Source organism: Notamacropus eugenii, chromosome 3 (genome assembly GCF_028372415.1).
Source record: "Notamacropus eugenii isolate mMacEug1 chromosome 3, mMacEug1.pri_v2, whole genome shotgun sequence".
NCBI classification, from domain to species: Eukaryota; Metazoa; Chordata; class Mammalia; order Diprotodontia; family Macropodidae; genus Notamacropus; species Notamacropus eugenii.
The window spans coordinates 82,643,395-82,659,698 of NC_092874.1; the positions used below are offsets into that span (position 1 = coordinate 82,643,395).

At 38.6% G+C, this 16,304-nt stretch overlaps 1 long non-coding RNA gene and 1 pseudogene across 1 annotated transcript; one reads left to right on the plus strand and one right to left on the minus strand.

The window, feature by feature from the left end:
- Positions 1-1,379: 1,379 nt before the first annotated feature.
- Positions 1,380-15,612, minus strand: LOC140532919 (isopentenyl-diphosphate Delta-isomerase 1-like; annotated as a pseudogene).
- LOC140532920 (uncharacterized) lies at positions 1,560-8,900 on the plus strand. Its single transcript, XR_011976739.1, has 3 exons — positions 1,560-1,687; positions 2,551-5,126; positions 7,568-8,900. It is a non-coding gene; the product is annotated as an uncharacterized lncRNA (long non-coding RNA).
- Positions 15,613-16,304: the final 692 nt, after the last annotated feature.

The following is a 16,304-nucleotide window of genomic DNA, read 5'->3' on the forward strand; positions in this document are numbered from 1 at the left end:
TTAAAACTTATGGAAGTGATTGTTGAAAACTGAAAACAAATTAATTTTTTAAAAAAAGGCCAAGGTCTCCTGCTGCATTCTAGGCCATCTCCAATCATCCTGATCCATATCTTGCCCCTGGGCCCAGATGGCGCCCCAGCTGGAAATGAGGTTGGTCACTTTGCACAGCCCTCCCTCACTTAAAACCAAAAAGATGCTCTTCAAGAACAAAGGACAAACAGTTTACAGTGTGGTATGATGCCTTCCTTTTGGCTCAAGTTATGACTCCATGGACTGGAACCACATGGTCTATGTGCCCACAGTCCCTCACCACGGTGATTTTTCAGCAGCCAGCCCCCCATGTCCCTCACCCCGACTTCCTGAGCCCTTCAAATGAAAAGAACATGAAATTGGTCTGAGTCTGCACGATGAAGCTTCTCATGGTCACAAATGTTAAAACTTTCCAAAAAATCGAATATAGTCCTGTGCTGATAATTTTATTGATGTTTTTATTCATATTAAATACTACATAGTTTGTGATGTTTGTGCAGATTTGTCTAGAAATAGAATCATTTAAAAGTAATACTTTATAAATTAACAATTTAATATTCCCATCTAATTTGTTTAAACCTGTCTCTGTTGTAAGAAGTCAAAGTTAATTTCCTAAAATGATCTTTAATTTATACTCAACTTCCAAGATCTCATTTAACATTTCTGTTTCAGTCACATCATCCCAGTCAGGTGGTCTGTAGTGTGTTCAGTTGTTTCCTTTTTATTTTTCTTTGAAACCCCTTCCAGTATAGTATAACATATACATTATAGTATGATGTAGTGTGTGTGTATATATATATACATATATACATATATATATGTAGTATAGTATAGTATACGGTATAAAATAGTGTAGCATAACAGAGTGTAGACCCCCTTACAGTATGAGTTATACTTTTTCTTAAAGCTGAATGTAGGAACTTGCATATGACTAGCATTTGATAATTGGTGTTTAATTGAAAAGGCATGAATAGTGGTTATTGATCCCTTTGACAAATATTGTGAAATGGAATTCCAATGGAAATACAATTTTTACTGCTGTTACAAAACCATTAGCTACTCTAAAGAAGAATGCTGATGATAACAAACAGCATTATATGCCAGAAGAAGATTGGGGAAAACCAAGGCATCTGTTCCTTCAAAATTAGGAAACTAGAAAAGGTACAATGAGGAAAAAATAACAAATGTAACACAAACGGAGAGAACAACTGAAAATCAAATATGAACAATTAATTATCAGCACTACGGCTTCTGATAAATGAGCATCCTTAAAAGTTGTCAGTGTTTGATATCATTTTTTCAAAGTCAAAAATCATTTTCGCTTGACATATAATCACTGACCCTAACCTTTAATCCAGTGTTTCTAGACTGTGTGTTTTGTCAGGTTCAACAAACAGGTCCAGGTCATTTAAGTTATCCCATATTTTAAACAGAACACAACTGGCAATTATGTGGAACCATCCAGTAAACTTGGGTTTGTCCTTGGTTTCTTGTTGCAGAAGATTTTCTAGTTCTTCCTTTGTCACATATATACAGTCCTTTATTTCTTTGGGATCTGGATTCAGAGTGACATCTTTCCTTACAAAGAGGAGGTAAAATTTCCTGTTCTCCCAGGACCTCATTTGCATGCAACTTGTAGTGACCTTTTCTCACCAAGGTAATATCATCAAGGGAAATTTGTGATCCACAAAGTATAGTCATAGAAAATTCAGAGAATATTGTTTATTTCTATAATAGAAGTACTTTCACTTTTCTAAGCAAAACTGAATGGAATACTCCCTCCAACAGTTTATTTTGTTTTTCTAGGAACCTTCCAGCACCAATCCCATGGTTTCCCTAATTAACAGTTCATTCACAAAGCTATCTCACCAAAACTAGAATTGTAAACTGGGCTTTTAGAAGAATATTTAGGTTAGTACACTGGTTAATTGACCAAATTATTTCAATATTAATTTAGGATCTGGTTTCTTTTGTCAAGAGATTAGGATAAAAGTATAGTATTTTTTTAGGGGGGGTGTCAATCAGGCTTAGGCGACTTGCCCAGCGTCACACTGTTATTCTAAAGTCAGATTTTTAAATTAGGTCCTCCTGACTCCAGGGAAAAATATAGTCTTTTTAACAAGATAGTATTGCAGAAAGAAGTTTGGAAAAGAGATGGCTGCATAAAAATGTAGAACCTTTATTCTGGCTCCAAGTTTCTATCTTCATTCCCACCACACCTATTAGATGAACCAAGAATCCTGAATAATTATACCAATTTGATAATCAGACCCCCAAAAAAGCCAGAAATTATCTATGATTCCTTCTACTAGTGTGGTATGCTTCCTTGATATATTAATCATTCAAAGATCAGGTTTAAAATGCACCTGTTAGAGTATATCATTAGTACTTATAGTATCTAGTTTTCCTATCACAGACAATAAAAGTGGTTACCTGCTCCAGGGGAATTCCTAGTTCAGCATGTAAATGTCGCTTAGCAGCCCTTTTCATTCCAATTGCATTATTTTCTTCCTTTTCTAGTGGTTCATATAATGGATGACTGGAACAGCTGTCAGAAAAACACCCTAAAATGGAACATAGAACATCTCTAATAAGATAAGTTCTTGGACATCAACAAAAGAAAAGCAGGCTCCTTGTATGGTGAATCTGATTTTTTTTTCCTCATTTGTGCCCAGGAGGTCAGCTATAATATCTGTGTGTGTTTGTCCTTTGTTGCTGAAGAAGACCATGCCATCAGAGAAATAATGACATGACTTGCATTTGACATTGTTTTGAGTGAGGCAGGGCTGTGCAGGTCACCAGACTCACTTCTCCTCCAGAGCTATCCGAATCCAGTGACCAGATATTCATCAGGATGACTGGAGATGACCCAGGATGAGGCAATTGGGGTTAAGTGACTTTCCCAAGGTCACACAGCTAGTGAGTATCAAGTGTCTGAGGTGAGATTTGAACTCAGGTCTTCCTGACTCCTGCACTGGTGCTCTATCTACTGTACATTTGAGCTGCCCCCAGCTATAATATATCATCCCAATAGTAAGAAGATTGAATTTTGCCTATTTCATAATGGGTATAAAATGCTCCCCATCATAGTGACCACCCACCCAAAGAGCAGAACAGCATAGTTTGAATCATTGAGACACCAGCCTGGGAAGAGGTAGACTGGCACCGGCTGGCATATAGTTCTCTGTGTACACATTGTATCCGGGTTACATAATGTAAGTCATTTGAAGAGCAGGAATTATTTTTTTCAAATTTGTGTTTCTGTCCTCAGCATGTAGCACAACACCCTGAACATTAGTGCTTAATTGATTTTTCTTGAATTACAGGGTTGCTTCTTCACAGTTAGAAGGTCTTAACCTCTTCCTAGCCCTGTCCCATTAAATAGACTAACACTCCTCTGTTTTTTCATACTTTATGACACTGACTCATTTTCTACCTGAGGATATCAGTCAGTCGGTTAGTAATCATTTATTAGATCTTCTCCATTCAAAGCACTGTGTTGAGTACTGAAGACACAAAGTAAAAGACGGTCCTGACTCATGGTCTTTTGGGGGAAACAACATGTAAACAATTATCTGTAAAGATGTATACAGGATATATTAGAGATAATCAACAGAGTAAAGGAGATAGCATTAAGAGGAGTCAGAAAAGTCTGCTGGTGGAAGGTGGGATTTAAGACTTAAGGGAAATTGGGAAAGCCTGGAGGTACAGATGAGGAGGATGAGAATTCCAGTCATGAGACAATGAAAATGCAGCGGACAGGGAAAGACTGAAGGTTAAGGGAGAGATTTAGATGATAGAGGTAGCAATCTACTGGAGAAGATGAGATGAAATGGGATCATTTGTGTGGGCAGAAGGGTTTCCCATAGAAAGAAGAGTCAGCTCTTTCTTGGAGGTCAGGGTAGAGGCAGTGATAGTAGCAAAAGTTATCTGGGTAATTTGAGATGAAGAGGAGTGGGAAAGATGTTGCTCTCAGTGAATTGTCTTAGTTTTTTCTTCAGTGAAATGAGACAAGGTTCTCAACTGGGAGGGAAGAAGAACGGGAATTATGGGAGACTTGAGGAGGGATGCTGCTGTCATCTGCAAGACCCCAAATGATCACCCCTAAACAGCACCAGAATCATGCTGTCAGTTTCTTCCCAGTAGAACCCACATGGAACATGAGATATAGATTTTTTTCAATATTGCATGTAATCACCTGGGAGGTAAAATTGCCAACAATCCACAGTCATTCCTTTCCCCAAGCCTTCATCACAGGGACAATAACTACTCTAATGAAGTAGTCCCATACCACTCAGTATATGACCAAAGCTATCCATTGGCTCTTGAGGTACACCCCATTGCGTTAATCTGCCTAGTCAGATATTAATAATCTGCCCAACAAATTCCTCTTGGGGGAAGAAAAGAGATGCATCTGAAGTTACATTTCTATTAGCATGGTAAACAAATGTACTCACCTGGAAAAGTATATTTCGTCTCTGCTGTCTGTTGTAGCAACGGTTTGTTTTCTGTAGAAAATAAGACTACAGAGAAACCATGATACAGTAACCCTGGAAATATAAACAGCACTGAAATAAAGAGCTCACAGACATGATTTTAATGTTCTTTTTTTGTTGAGGGGCAGGGTGGAGTGTGGTTGACAAGATCAGGAAAGACCTTCTGGGAAACTGTTCTTTGAGACTGTACTCTTTATCATCCAGAATGGCTCTCCATGCCCCCCAGATGTTGCTGTCTCCATGAGACAAACAAGAGAATTACAGAAAACAAGGGATATGTAAAATAGATGCCCTCTAGACTCACAGTCTTTAAGACAATAAGACTGACCACATCACTAGGACAGGAGAAGAGCAGAATGTCACATAGGCTTGCAGTTTCTGTCTATAAATATCTTGACCCTCAGATCAATAAATGGAATTGGTCTATCTTTTCCTGTCTCCTGTGTCTTTCTTCTTCACCACATCACCTAGCCATGTGGGGACGTAGGCCATCCGCTACAAATGGCGCCTCAACAGGGACCTGATCCAGGAAAGGGATTTGTCTTTCGGTGAGAGTGGCCCCCTAGGAAAGGAATTCCGAGTTGTGACAAGACAACTAAGGTAAGGGGAAGCCTCCAAGAACCCCAGCAGGGGCATTTCACTTTGTCCAAGGTTCACACAGGCACAGTACAATCTCAGCACTTACAGGCTTATGGGGAAAATTTACCATGTTAACAGAATCAAAAGGCAGATTCTGTTCATAAGAAGTCAAAACTGACAGGTAAATAGCAAAAGTAAGGTTAACAATGGGTCAGATACTTTTTAAGAGCAGAAACACTCAAGTACAGGTGGTTGTGGAGAAGGAGGAAGGGGGAGAAGAGGTGAACTCCTTGTCAGAGGAAGCCTCAGCACCCCCGGAACCCTCAGCTTCCACAGAGCCACCATTCTATACTCCTCCAGAAAGGAAAAAACTAGATTACTTCATATGGAAATTTGAATTTCACAAAGTATGTCTGGAACAAAGTAAAAGAAATCAAGCCATAGGTCTAACTTGTGCAGAGGATTTCTGACAATCTTTTCTCAGTTTTTTGAATTCTTTTTTATTGTCTGTATATGTATTCTGCCTCTGTGTTCTGTGTGAGTGTGTTTGTGTGTTAATCTCTTTCCCATGTTTTCTCTTTCCTTCCCCCTTGTCCCTTCTCTCTGATGACTGCAGCATCAGGGAGGAGTATGGGAGAAAGAGAGAAACTAATCTTATATTGCTAAAGGCAACTTCAGATAAGGTATACAAGGAAATAATGCATGAGCAGTTTTAAGGAAAGCATAAAAGTTTTGGAAAGTTGTTGGTAAAATTCTCTCTCTTTCAACCTTCTAACCCCTGGCCAGCTTGGGAAGGTGGAGAGAAAGACAAGAAGAAATCAGGGAAGCTTTTTCCCTCATCAGAGAGGCAGGCTGACTAGCATTTTAATTATCTCATGCCTCACCTGAAAGAGAAGTTTTTGTATAATGGAAAATAACCAAAAAGAAGTTATTCTGGTCATATTCTCAGTGAAACATGTCACTCCTAATTGGATGTTTAAAACAGATGAGGATTTGTTATATTATTTGGCACTAAGGCAAATTGGAAAAATGCATAGATATGAAAAAGACACCTTAGCAGAAATAAAGCTTTTGAACTCTCCAGTAGAATGGAGGGGACTCGGTGCCACTGGATAGTTGTCCAGAAGTCTCCCTCACTTCAGCTGATAGATTCAAAAGCCTTCTCTTTCAAAGAAGTTCTTAAGGAGTGGACACAGAAATAAAATTTACTTGAGTAAAGGTTAGAACCATTAAGATTTTTTTTTGCCCTGCAGTCCCAACTCATCATTCAGCTAGGACTACAGTGAATTGTAACTTATCATCCCAGATTAAATCAAGGGAAGAGAATGCTAAAGAATAGTAGAATTTAATTTACCCTTCCCGATCATAGGGGTTGAGTCACAGCAGAATGAGATCACAAGCCAAGTAACCCCTACATTTAGTAAGCCCAGTCTTCTATTAATATTTATTTGTGATGGTTTAGAAATGTAATTAATGACACCTAAGGTTCACTATTTGTGTTACTGTTCTGCATCTAAAATGTTATAGTCTTGTATTGTAAAAACTGAGCAACCCCTGCAATCCAGAAACAGTGTTAGAGAAACCAATTTCTAATCTGAATTTTGTTGGAATTAAAAGATGTTGGGAAAATTGTGTAAAACCAGTTATATTATTTTAAATTTCATCAGTCCTGCTAACCTTGTCTTACGATGTTTTGGTTTTTGTAATTGTCATTTAGAAAACCAGGTATTTTCACCTTGGCCTATTAAAGAAGTTTCAGTTAAAACCATTTGCTATCATTTTCAAAGTTGTTTCATCAGTCAGCTTCCATGCTTTGAAGGCAATTTCATATTACTAGAGAGCAAGCAAGAAGCGTTGTAGTATAAAGTCTTGTCCACATTGCATTCTGTTTTTGCCAGCTCCATCAAATACATCCATCAACCTTAGAGGATGCAATCTTCTTAAAATATGGCAAATGGATGTCACACATGTCCCAGAATTTGGAAGAAATAAATACCTTCATGTGACTTGCGACCCACTTACTGGGGAATCAACAAAATTTGTTATCGATCATCTGTTTAGGTGTTTTGCAACTCTAGGTATTCCACAAATTATAAAAACAGATAATGGTCAAGCTTAAATTAGTCAAGCCTTTACTAAGTTCTGTCTGTCATACAGAATACAGCATAGAACTGGCATCCCATACAATCCTACTGGTCAGGCTATTGTAGAATGTCCCAATCATTTCATAAAAACTCTCCTCCAAAAACAAAAGAAAGGGGGAGGAGAAGGCAAAAGAATAAGGAGAAGAGTTGACATGGTGTTGTATACCCAACACCAGACAGAGAGAGGCTTACGCCTGCTCAAAAACAGTTTCAAAAAGGCAAAACACACCTCACTGATTGGAAAAAAGTGAAGGTGAAATGGAACAACACAAGGCCCTGTGTTAACATGGGGGTGAGGTTATGCTTGTACTTCCACAGGAAATGGTGAAGAAATGATCTGGAAACCAGAAAGAAACATCTGACCTCTGCCATACATTGGAGAAGATATGGATTGAGGAAAAAGAAGCCATGATCATTGGAATGACAATGAAGACACTCATTCTGCTTCTGGGCACCCTCCAGCTGACCACTGCAGCAGAAGGAACTGATTGAGAGGAAGATAGATGGACTTTTTGTACATAATCAGCCTTGGGTTACGGGTGGTGACATTGGGGAGGGAAGATAGAGGAGGTAATTATGGTAGCATGTGGGTCTAAGGTTTTTGGGAAACTGATATAGACAGAAGTTTTGCTTTTATGATTGGGAAATAGCATACTTTTAATTGTACTATCACTGAATACATTGGTTTTCATACAGCTAACACTAGCATTATATCTGTAATTACGTGTCCTAGGTTTGCTTTAATGCCTATCAAAAGTAAAGGCTGGTATCTGTCTGTATCTGATCAAACTTTTAATCAGTTAATGTTGAAACTAAGACAGAAAAGATGTTTAAGTTGCATTATTTTAGGCATTATGAGCTTTGTGGCAGCATTGGCTTCCTCTGTGCCAATTGGTTTATCCGTACATACAATTTAATGGATGCTTTAAGGGAAACTATTGTTTCCCTTAGGAAGCCTTAGGAAAGGCTTGACTAATTTAAGCTTGACCATTATCTGTTTTTATAAAGTTGATGTTTTTGAAACAAGATTGTTCATAAGATGTGATTATCGGTTCATTTCTATTTGTGTTACTCCTGTCCATTATAATGTCACTATACATAATTTATAGACCAGGCCTCCAAGGGAAATCTTGACCCCAAGGAAGCTGCAACCAATTTGGGATTATGTTGCTAATACAAATCCCTTTACATCCCCATTCCATTGGCTCATATCTATATTACCTCTATCTCTTTGTTTCTCTGTATGGCCACCTATTCATAGGTGCCTTCTCTCTTGTGGGTAAGATTTTCAAATCCAAGTATCTTATCTCCAGGTTACAACTAAAGAAAGGGGGAATTGTTGAGGGCCAGGGTGGAGTGCAGTTGACAAGATCAGGAAAGACCTTTGGGAAACTGTTCTTTGAGACTGTACTCTTTATCATCCAGAATGGTTCTCCATGCCCCCCAGATATTGCTGTCTCTGTGAGACAAGCAAGAGAATTACAGAAAACAAGGGATATGTAAAATAGATGCCCTCTAGACTCACAGTCTTTAAGACAATAAGACTGACCACATCACTAGGACAAGAGACAAGCAGAATGTCACATAGACTTGCAGTTTCTGTCTATAAATACTTTGACCCTCAGATCAATAAATAGAATTGGTCTATCTTTTCCTGTCTCCTGTGTCTTTCTTCTTCACCACATCACCGAGCCATGTGGGGACGCAGGCCATCCACCACACTTTTTTTGTGAAGAGTCCCCACCTCTCTCAGCAAACCAACCCCACTACCTTGCTGCCCTTAGCGGAAACAGCAGAATAGAAAATCTATCACAGTACAGAAGGAAAAGTATGGGGAGCAGATAGAACCTTTCAGGATCTCCAACTCACTATTAGAGGAGCACAGACTGAGAACTGGAAGGTATCTCAGTGGTCATATAGTCCAGACCTCTCATTTATTTTACAAATGAGGAAATTGAAGCATAGAGATGGTTAATGACTTATCCAAATCACATAGGTAGTAGGAGTCAGTGACAAGATTTGAACATGAGTTCTTTGATTCCCAAGTTAATGCTATTATTCTACTGTCCCAAGGCAGGTAGGTGGGGCTTGGATAGAACACTGGACCTTGAATTAGGAAGACCAGACTTCAAATCTGGTCTCAGATATTTTACTAACTAATTGACCTTGAGAAAATCACTTAACCTTCATTTCTCTGAGTTTGCTCATCTGTAAAATGGGGATAATAATAGCACCTACCTCCCAGGGTTGTGGTGAAGATCAAATGCGATATTATTTGTAAAGCACCTAGCATGGTGCCTGAAACCCAGGAAGTGCTATTAAAAGGTTAGCTATTATTATTCTACTGCCTTTCCAAAACTTACTTGATGAACTGAAGCTCAAAGAAAAAAATGCTTTAAGATTCATATTTGAAAGTGAAGATAATTTAAGATTCTGACAATAAGATTTACATCTTCCAGAATCTTTTCCCCCCACCATGTCTTTCTGTCTCTTTTTCTCTCTCTGTTTCTCTTTTCCTTCTACTCTTCCTTTTGCTTCTCCTTCCTGAAAACCCCTTACGTTCATCAGAGTTGCTCATAGATCACAGGACAAATGTACACATCCATGATTCTATAAGGAGGAGGACAATAAACCATTTCTCCACTGTTTCCAGCTTCCATTTCCTTGTCTTTTCCCCCTTTGTGTTGTGTTCTTTCTTCGTTGTCCAGGAAGACCATGTTATCAGAGAAATGATGACGTGAATGACACTTGACTTTGTTTTGAGGGAGAGAGGGCTGTGCAAGGTCACCAGCCTCACTTCTCCTCTGGAGCCATCTGAATCCAGTGACCTGATACTCCTCTGGATGACTGGAGATGACCTAGGATGCACTAGGAAACCTTGGCCCCATGTTCCATCCAAACTCTTAAGGCTACTTTTAAATTTCCAAGCTCTCAATTAGATAGTGTTGGTCTTTATGAGATAAGCATTTGAGAGGTCAACAAAGATAATGAAGTATAACCACACCATAATCAATAAAGACTGAATAAATACTACAGAGAATCGTGGAAAGAATTAGAAAAACAAAGTGAAATAAGTAGAGCTAGAAATACAATATACACAATTACCTCAACAGTGTAAATGGAAAAAAACAATAAATTGTAGAATTATTGTGATCAAACGTGGACCAAAAGAAGGCAGGAGAAAATGGAGCTTCTTTTCTTCTTTACAGAGATGGGGGAATAAAGGTGTGGAATATTACATATTCTGCCAGACTGGAGTGGTATGTCATTTCTTTTTCTCTGAGCTCTTTTCTTCTCAGTTTATTGTTTTATTTTGTGTTATTAAGTATAGTTCTTTGAGTCAATTAGGGAGGCACACATGGGAAAAACCAAAATATATTAATAACAATTTTAAAAGAATATTCACATCTTCACAAGTCATTTCCAAATGAACAGAGAGAACATAAGACAAGGAAGGTATCTCCTTTTCAATACCTCAATCCATATTCCAGGGTATCTCTGACAGACTCAGGAAAGACTAAGGAGGCTCTTTCAGTATTGACAACATAGACTTTTCCAATGTTACCTTTTTCAATGTTTTTATTCAGATGGCAGTTCAATTTGCTCTCAGTATCAATCACCCAATCATTTTCATCAACAACAATTAACTTCTCTTCCAGATGCTGGACTTTGTACCTGTCTAGGTGATCCCAATGATCTTCAGACATTGTTATCAGTTCTAATATTACCTGTATTATGGATATTTATGATGAGTTATAATATAAACATCCATGTAATAACAGACACAAATAAGAGATCAGCACAGCCAATGAACATGACACAACAGAAATAGTCAAGTAATTCAGTGGTTAGAATAATTCCACAAAGAGTAGGAATAAAGATTTCAAGTTCCTCTTTCTATTTGTAATATAGGAGACCTCCTCTCAGCCATTATCTCTGAACATAAGAATACGTAAAAGGATAACAATCAGTTCCTACCAAAGAGACATGCACTTGCAGTATCTCTCCTCTGCTTAGAGCTTTCATGGGGGAAATTAGCCAAATTCTTGGGTAAAAACACCATGGATGTTTTTTACTGAGTAGTGAGGTCACCATAGATTTTATCAATTGGAAAACAGGTTACAGGACAGAAGTATGAGCACCTGTCCACTTCCTAACACAACATAACAAAAATGGGAGGGAGTTTCTGATGCCTATTTATAATATATTCCAAATCTTGCCCATCCCCTCAAATCACTTCTTATAGTCTTGGCATATGTGACATAAGGCCCACATATTGTTTCTCTTTCCCAAGTATACTTACCACTTAACCTAAATCTCTGACATATCATTAAGACTGTAGTGTTTTAATGCTCTTTCCATCCTTAATTGAATTCCAACGCTTTTGCAGGCCTGTAGAGTCTTAGAGTTTGAATGGAACTGTCAAAGTATTTGGAGATACCCTGTTTCCTAGAGTTTGGCATAACAACAATCCTTTGTGTTCTGGATGATCTCATTCTCTGGCAAAGTGTATTGCTTTGACCAGCACCAGGTGTTCATGAAGAGATTTATAATTTTCATATTAATCAATAACTTTAGATCTGTTAGAGCTCCCCCTATTTCCCAGGGACCTGAGAGCCAACATACTGTAGACCAAAGGCATCCACCAAAATCTCCTGACATGGTCACAGTCCCTCTTTCTTGCAACAGTCAAGTGAACCAAACCAGGTACTTCACTTTTGTTTCCACCTCTGTTTCCACCGCTTACTCTGATTCTGTACCCCACTGTATAATCACAAGGCTCAATGACCCTTAAGATTTAAGAGTTGAGGGGGCAGAGCCAAGATGGCACTGTAGAAGGATGTACCTGCTGTTGTTCTCCCCCCAAAGCCCATAAAATACCTGTGAAAATGACTCTAAAATTCTACAGCAGCAGAAGCCACAAAACAATAGAGTGAAAGAGATTTCCAGCCCAAGGCAGCCTGGAAGGCCAAAAAGAAAGGTCTATTGCACTGGGCTCAGAGTGGAGCACAGCCCAGCCTTGGCTGTGCCACACGGTAGGGACAGGAGTGGAGCAGGCTGTAATGTGGAATCCAGGACACCAGCTGTGGTTCCCAGATTCTTCCACCCAGAAATGCCAGACACAGCTTCAAAGGTCAGTGAGAAAGCTCTTTCACCAGGGTGAGAAGGGAGTAGGGTCCTCCCCCAGTCTGGGGTGCTTCAGCATCCATTTTTGAAACCCTCAGCCTAAAGACCCTGGTGAAATCAAGCAGCTGATCAGAATCTCAGCAATAAGTGGTGGCTTGGGGGTGAGGAGGAGAACTGGCTGGTGGAACTGGAGGCAGTTGTGGAGAGGAAACCCTACTCACAGATCCTGGGCAGAAAAGATTGTGGTTGCTCCCAGACCAGAGAGCAGGCAAGGAGAGGAGTAAACTCCTCTCTCTTGATTGTGCCACCTTGGAGGAACTGAGAACTTACAGGTCCCCAGAGAATACCCTCCACTTGACAAAGGACACAAAAGTCAAGTAACTGACTGGGGAAATACTCAAAAAAGGGAAAAAAAATAAGACTATAGAAGGTTACCATCTTAGTGAACAGGTGTTTTTCTCCATCCTTTTGGATGAGGAAGACATCAAAGTCAAGGCTTCTTCATCCAACACCACCAAAGTAAATTTTCAGTGGTCTCAGGCCATGGAAGAGCTCAAAAGAGATTTTGAAAATCAAGTAAGAGAGGTTGAGGAAAAATTGGGAAAAGAAATGAAAGCAATGAAAGAAAATCAGGAAAACCGAGTCAATATCTTGCTAAAGGAGACCCCAAAAAAAGCTGAAGAAAATAATACCTTTAAAAATAGACTAATTCAAATGGCAAAAGAGGTTGAAAAAGCCAATAAGGAGAAAAATGCTTTAAAAATCAGAATTAGCCAAATGGAAAAGGAGGCTCAAAAGCTCACTGAAGAAAATAGTTCTTTAAAAATTAGAATGGAGCAGATGGAAGCTAATGACTTTATGAGAAACCAAGAAATTATAAAACATAACCAAAACAATGAGAAAATAGAAGACTGTGAAATATCTCATTGGAAAAACAACTGATCTAGAAAATAGATCCAGGAGAGACAATTTTAAAATTATGGGGCTACCTGAAAGCCATGATGAGGAAAAAGAGTGTAGACATCATCTTTCATGAAATTATCAAGGAAAATTGCCCTGATGTTCTAGAGCCAGAAAGTAAAATATTTAAAGAAGCCACCTATCACCTCTGGAAAGAGAGCCGAAAAGAAAAACTCCTAGGAATATTGTAACCAGATTCCAGAGTTTCCAGGTCAAGGAGAAAATATTTCAAGCATCCAGAAAGAAACAATTCAAGTATTGTGGAAATACAATCAAGATAACACAAGATCTAGCAGCTTCTAAAATAAGGGCTTGGAATATGATATGCCAGAAGTCAAAGGAACTAGGATTAAAACCAAGAATCACCTACCCAGCAAAACTGAGTATAATACTTCAGGAGAAAAAATGGTCATTCAGTGAAAGAGAGGACTTTCAAGCATTCTTGATGAAAAGACCAGAGCTGAATAGAAAATTTGACTTTGAAACTCAAAAATCAAGAGAAGCATGAAAAGGTAAACAGGAAAGAGAAATCATAAAGGACTTACCAAAGTCGAACTGTTTACATTCTTACATGGAAAGTTAATATTTGTAACTCTTGAGACTTTTCTCAGTATTTGGGTAGTTGGAGGGATTATATACATATAGACAGAGGGCACAGAGTGATTTGAATAGGAAGGGATGATATCTTAAAAGATAAAATTAAGGGGTAAGAGAGGAATATATTGGAAAGAAAAAGGGAGAAATGGAATGGGGCAAATTATCTCTCATAAAAGAGGCAAGAAAAAGCTTTTTCAATGGAGGGGAAAAGAGGGGAATTGCGAGGGGAAAAGTGAAGCTTATTCTTATCACATTTGGCTTAAGGAGGGAATAACATACACAATCAATTTGGTATGAAAATCTATCTTACACTACAGGAATGTAGTGGAGAAGGGGATAAATGGGCTGTGGGGGGGATGAGAGAAGGGAGAGCAAATGGGATAAGGGAGTAATTAGAAATCAACACTTTTGAGGAAGGACAGAAGAGAAGAGAATAAGTGGGGAACAGATTAAGATAGAGGGAAATACAATTAGTCTTTCACAACATGACTATTGTGTATGTCTTTTGCATAACTACACGTGTATATCTTATATTGAATCACTTGCCTTCACAGTGGGGATATGTGGGGAGGGAGGGAGGGACAGAAGATGGAACTCAAAGATTTAAGAATGAATGTTGAGAGATGTTTTGCATACAACTAGGAAATAAGAAATACAGGTAATGGGCTATAGAAATCTATCTTGCCCTACAAGAAAAGAGAGAAGATGAGGATAAGGGAAGGGAGGGGTGTGATAGAAGAGAAGGCAGACTGGGGGAATAGGTAATCAGAATGCAAGTTGTCTTGGGTGGAAGAAGGGGAGAGATGGGGAGAGAATTTGGAACTCATAATCTTGTGAAAATGAATGTTGAAAACTAAAATTAAATAAATAATTTTTTAAAAAGTCTTAAGACAGTCTGTTAAAGAACTGCTCCCACAGCATCCTGGAATGCCTGTATTGTCCATATGTGAGCCTGCTGTGGGAACTCTTGAGAATGGCTGTGTCATGGTCCAGCCCACTTGTGCTTTTTTTTATGTATATAAGAACTACCTTTGCCCCAGCATGTAAGCCCTCCTTAGGAGGGTGCAATAATGCTTGCAATAATGCTTCTTCACTCTGAAACCAGTTCAGCTTCTGCTTAATCCCTGATACAACTGCCTCTGGCTTTCTCTGTTCACTTTCAGCTATTCCCAAGTTAAAGGACGGTTCCAGTCTAGTTAACAAATCATCTCCTTTATAACTGAAGAAACTGAGGCCCAGAGAAAGATGGATTGCTAGAAATAAAAAAATGTCAGTTCAAATTCCTCTCTCTCCTTTCCCTACTTAAGCCCCTAGAAAAATGATAGGCTCCTCCTCTCTATTCACTCCTCTCTGCTTAAAACTATATTATAAAGTCTTTGATGTGAGTTTGTGCCACTCAGTATATTAGTGGCTCCTGTAATCAGTCTCATTGCCTGAACAGTTATATAAATAACAACAAAGGCACCTTTGTTTTTGTTGCCAAGCTGGCTGATTCACTACTGATTAAAATGGACACAGGAAGATGAGAAGAGTTCTTAAGACAAGATATTTTTAGAAAAAGTAAAAAAGAAAAAAAACAGAAAAAGATCTTTGAAAAAAAGTATAATTTGAAAGAGATAGATTCATTCACTAACCTTTCCTGGAGAACAACTCTTAGTTATCCAAGTATAAGCACACATGAACCCAATGAATATTGTATGTGAATTTATATCAAGATTGTTTGGCAAGAGTTTCAGAGAGGAGGAACCAAAGGAAGAAGAGAAGCAGGAGGGGGGCGGGGACATCTTCTTAATTGTAAGAATCTTAAATTATCTTGAGTTTCAAAGATGCATCTTAAAACACTTTTTTCTTTGAGCTTCAGAAGTTTATCAAGTAAGTTATGGAAAGACAGTAGAGTAATAATAGCTTACCTTTACATAATGCTTACTGTGTGCCAGGCACCATGCTAGGTGCTTTACAAATATGATCTCATTTGATCTTTACCACAGCCCTACGTGCTAGGTGCTATTATTATTCCCATTTTATAGATGTGTGGGATGGCTCAGATCCGTACTTCAATTAATTATTCAGAGGCCTCTCAAAGTGATTACAGAAAGTTTATTTATTTGATTCTCGAGAAGCGGGACAATTCTATACCAGTTCACCTGGAGTAGGAAAGACAAAGACAAAGAAGAGGCAGTGATTTACATAGACCCTAACTCAAGTCCCTCCTCCCCCACTGACCATTATCCTCATTGGCTGAGAATATGATCTTACATTCTAGACACAAAATCTAACCAATCCCTTTAGAAATGAAGACATCGAGGAATTATGTAAGTTTTATCCAATCATTGAGACCCTAATACACTACACAGTTTTATAGCCTTATATG